This window comes from Sinocyclocheilus rhinocerous, unplaced genomic scaffold (genome assembly GCF_001515625.1).
Source record: "Sinocyclocheilus rhinocerous isolate Xijiao unplaced genomic scaffold, SAMN03320098_v1.1 scaffold909, whole genome shotgun sequence".
Taxonomy (NCBI): domain Eukaryota; kingdom Metazoa; phylum Chordata; class Actinopteri; order Cypriniformes; family Cyprinidae; genus Sinocyclocheilus; species Sinocyclocheilus rhinocerous.
In genome coordinates this window covers 5,015-10,259 of record NW_015666359.1, presented here as the reverse complement: position 1 = coordinate 10,259, position 5,245 = coordinate 5,015, and the positions used below count along the sequence as shown (strand labels likewise).

Sequence of the window (5,245 nt, the reverse complement as noted above, 5' to 3'; positions counted from 1 at the left end):
TCCAAGGGCCCACGCTTGAAGACTCAGAAAAGAAAAAAAAAACAATTTGTCTTGTTGCCATATGCATTGGCAGTAGCAAGTTCCTGTACTTGCTTGCAGCAGCAGCAATAATCTACAACTACAGCAAGAACCAACAGCAGCAGCAATTCAGCAGCAGCAGCAGATCTGTTCCGCCAAGACCAAATACATTAATATTGTCATATCCATCACCATGCTAAAATGTTCAGAGAGTTGTCATGATTGAAATATTATTTATTATAATCATGTTTATTATTGCAATTCGACACTAGTGTTATTAATCTGTGTAGCCATTCAATTTGATTTATTTAATTGAATGACAACCCATGCATGCAGTAAATGATGAGATGAAGGCAGAAGAATTGGAGGAAAAAAATACATAACTATATGAAATGATTAAGTACATACATTTTATTATGGTAAATAGCTAACACAAAGTCATAGTCTGTAAACTTTTTTTTTGTTTCTTTGCTTTTGGTTTTCCTATTACCATAAGGTTTGAAAATATCAATTCTGGTTTCACGAGGAAAAGTCCTTTTCTATCATCTATGTTTTCGAAGCGTAAAAGATTTTCTGTCAGCTACCAGTTTCTTTCGTTTCACTGCGCATGCGCGCGTTTCCAACATGGCGGCCCCGATGAAGGTGCATCTTCTTGAGGACTTTCCCTCACACATTCATCCTCTACACGTGCTTATCAACAAACCGCAATTCACTCAAAAGTTCCCAAACCACACTGGACCCACATACGAGTTGTTACTGTCCCTGACGGACTTGCAGTCCCCCTCTAATTTGGGCTTTTTGGTGTGCGCGCACGCGACTCCGCAGGAAGAGACCGAAGTAAACATTCCCACGTGCGTCGCTGTTTACGCGAGCAGATCTTTCCTCAAACACTACGGCCTGAAGGAGCACTCACCGGGAACGCTTCGTCCACAGTCTCTGTTGCCGTTAAAGAGGATTGTGATCGGCGCTCGGACCAAGCAGAGCTTTAAATGGGCTTCTTCAGAGAAGTTCTCCAATGCTCTGCTAATCCTAGCCTCCTGTCACGGACAGACTCTGCTGGTGAGGCAAGGCGATGCGCTTCTGATCCCCTACCATCATTTACTGGGTGAAGAAGCCGCACAGGTGCAGCAGTAGCTGTCAGAGGTGATGGTGCTGGAGTGCACACCTGTCAGCCAGGGCAGGATAACAGTGGACACCAGTGTGGTGCTCTCCGACTGCAGAGATCTGGAGCTTAGCAGCACCAGCTTCATGCTAGCTTCCTCTCTCTTTGTCTCTGATTTCGCCCAGTATGCGAACAGTTTGAGTTCTGGCGGCTCTTTGCTGAACAGTAGAGTGCTGGACTTCAGTGCTTTCTCGCAGGCTCTTGAATGCAGACTCGATGTGCACGTGGTAGACGCCTCAGACCTCCACAAACCTGGAGGAATACTGTCTAGGCTCGAGCGTGATGAAGGACTGGACGCGGACAGCACTGTTTTTGTGAACAAGAGCTTGTTGCTGAAGCTGGGTGTGTTTAACGGGGAGTGGGCCATTGCGTCCGTCCCAGCAGAGAAGATGAAGAAGACTCCGAGTCCCGTCTGTGAGACCCCCTGTAAGAGACAGGGACGCGCTCATCTGGTTGCACTCAGAGCGTTTGACACAGTTAGGCACCAAGACACGGATGGGAATGACTCTAATGTGGGCTTGATTTCACCCGTTCTGTGGTTTAACCTGTCAGACGGGATGGCAGTGCCTGTTGGAAACAAGACCATCAAGGTGAAGGAGGTTATACTAATTGTGTTGGTCAGCTGAATCCGGTCAACCAGTTTAAATGTTAAAATTCACAGCTTAAAAGTGGAAATCAAATCAGTTTGTTTTTATCACAGTGTTGCTTTTATGTTAACATGGGATTATTTGAAGTAATTTCATTAATTGGTTTGAGCAGATTTGCCATTTGCATAAACATCTTTTATTTTATTTAGAAATATTCTGTGATATTATTGAGAACTATTAATTCCTCACTTCTTGCCAATGCTTTGGTTGGTTGATTATTTATTTTTATTTTATTTTATTTTATTTTATTTTTTAGTTTAATTTAATTTAATTTTATTTTATTTTTATTTATTTTTATTTTTTAGTTTAATTTAATTTAATTTAATTTTTATTTATTTTTATTTTTTAGTTTAATTTTATTTTATTTATATTTGGTGTAATATGCAGTTATCATTTCAGATGTAAGATTAGACCTTGGTGATAATATAGTTCACATTTTGGTGAAATATTATTGCATAACTGTTTTCTATGTGAATATCTGTTAAACTGTAATTTATTCCTGTGATCAAAGCTGTATTTTCAGCATCATTACTCCAGTCTTCAGTGTCACATGATCTTCAGAAATCATTCTAATATGCTGATTTGTTATCAGTGTTCATTTTTGCTGCTTCCTTTATTTTAATTTTAAACCTGTGATACATTTTTTCTGGATTCTTTGATGAATAAAAAGTTAAAAAGAACAGCATTTGTTTAATTGTAACATTACACACTACCGTTCAAAAGTTTGGGGTCAGTAATTTTTTTTCTTTCTATTTTTTAAAGAAATTAACACTTTAAGCAAAGATGTGTTAAATTGATAAAAAGTGATATTAAAGACTTGTATTGTTAGAAAATCTATTTTAAATAAATGCTGTTCTTTTAAAACATTTTTAAGAATCCTGAAAAATGTATCACAGGTTCCAAAAAAAAAATATGAAGCAGCAAAAACTGTTTCCAACACTGAGAATAAATCAGCATATTAGAATGATTTCTGAAGATCATGTGACACTGAAGACTGGAGTAATGATGCTGAAAATTCAGCTTTGATCACAGCAATAAATTACAGTTTAAAGTATATTAAAATAAATACAGTCATTTTAAATTGTAATAATATTTCACAATTTTACAGTTTTTTTCTGTATTTTTGATCAAATAAATGCAGCATTGGTGAGCAGAAGAAGCTTCTTTAAAAAACATAAAAAATCGTACTGGTCCCAAACTTCTGAACGGCAGTGTATACAATCAACAGTTACATATTTTGCTTTATGTGAGTGTACTGTATGCAAATATAGCTGGACAAACTTATATATCCAACATCATTTATAGTGTAGATCTGTGCTGTATATTTATAATTTTTTGACTATAAACATTGAAGCTATAGAGATTTGCTGCAATAAAGTATAACTATATATAGTATACTATAGTATACTATAGCAATAAAGTATACTACAGTATGTTTGCAAATTAAACGAGTTCTACTTTATATATCCAAATCTATATAGTGAGGAAATATAAATACTTCTCTAAATTACATAAGCATATTCATTTTCACTTCAAAAAGATTGCTTCAACAGAAATGACCCAGTTTATTTAGTTGTGAAATGGCTGATATATAAAAATAGTAGTGCTGTCAAACGATTAATCGCGATTAATCGCATCCAAAATAAAAGTTTTTGCTTACATAATATATGTGTGTTTACTGTGTACATTTATTATTTATATATAGATACACACATTCATGTAAAATATGTTATGTTTATATATAAAAATTTATTTATATATAATATAAATTATGAATATAAATACATACATGTAAATATTTTCAAACTGTATACTGTATGGGTGTGTATTTATATATATACATAATAAATATACACAGTGCACACACATATATTATGTAAACAAAAACTTATTTTGGATGCGATTAATCGCGATTAATTGTTTGACAGCGCTAAAAAATAGACACCTATTTTATAAATTTTTTTATTAAAATGAACAGCTCTGGTTATCAACTGCTGCTCGTCTCAGAATGGCCAAAGATTATGTATCACTCTGCCACTATATCTGGTAATATTCAGTGAGTGGATCAGATGTAAACAGTTGTGTGATGTGGTTTAACTCAAACAGAGGTGGAATAAGGCATTGTCTGAGGCCGGGTCTCAGATCTCTGTGAGCGCGTGTCGATGTGCAGCGCCGCCGTTTGCCAAAGAGCTGCACATTGAAGCCGTCATATCTCCACACTACAGCTCTCATGGGCCCTTCGACAGCATCCTCTACAAACACTTCAGCTCACCCAGGTTCTCACAGTGCATTTACAGTCATATACGAACCTCTTCCTGGTTTTCCTGAGAGTTGTGTTTGTTTGCAGGCTTGTTCAGCCGGGGAGTATATTGGGAATCCCATCTGAAGGGCATCCCGATCTAATAGAGAACAGCTCTGAAGGAATCCTCAGGTGCGGGTTTATCTTCAGCGGCTGCTTTAGAGATCTCTGAAAATCAGTCCTCATGCAGGTTCTGTGTTTTGCAGGTGGCCTGTGCTGTATTTCAGAGTGAAGCAGGTGTGTGGTTTCTCTGCTGAGGTGGATGAGGTTTCTTCATATCTGGCTGGCTGACTCCAGTCACACTTCACTGTACATGGTGAGAAAAGAAGACAATCACCGAGATATTAACAATAGTCCAGCCGGAATCATACCGCACAGTTAATATATACAGGTGTGCTCAAGCTCTGATTGGCTGTCCACAGGGAGGCTCCGCCCACAGCACGTCTCCCTGCTCTGTTCTGCCGAAGGGTTCGTCTTTCTGGACAAGTCTCTGTCCTCCAGGTCTGTCCAGCACTGTGGAGCAACTGCTCACTATCATCCAACCTCACTTCTGTGAAGGGTCTGTATTGTGTACATATTATGAATAAGGTGCTCACAACCACAATATTGTGGTATTAAGTACACAAATTCTCATTCAAAAGTTAAGCATATTCATGTTGTGTGTCCTTCTTTCCGTAAGAAGAGTAAATCTCAACCTTTTGGACTAGAAGGTCCACCATTGTCAAATACTTGTTCTCTCTCTCTCTCTCTCTCTCTCTCTCTCAATATATATATATATACATGTACACTCTTAAAAATAAAGGTTCTTTATTGGCATCAATGTTTCAACAAAGAACCTTTACAATCCATGGAACCTTTTTATTCCACAAAAGGTTCTTTACCGTGGAAAAAGGTTCTTTAGATTATTAAAATGTTCTTCACACTAAGAAAAAATGGTTCTTTTAGGAACTGTTCACTGAAAGGTTCTTTGGAGAACCAAAATTGGTTCTTCTATGGCATCGCTGTGAAAACACCCCTTTGGAACCTTTATTTTTAACAGTGTATATATGACCCTGGAGCACAAAAGCAGTCATAAGTAGCACAGGTATCGCCAACAATACATTGTATGGGTCAAAATTA

At 37.3% G+C, this 5,245-nt stretch overlaps 1 pseudogene; it reads left to right on the top strand.

The window, feature by feature from the left end:
• The first annotated feature begins 642 nt into the window (after window positions 1-642).
• On the top strand, window positions 643-4,771 carry LOC107732228 (uncharacterized; annotated as a pseudogene).
• Window positions 4,772-5,245: the final 474 nt, after the last annotated feature.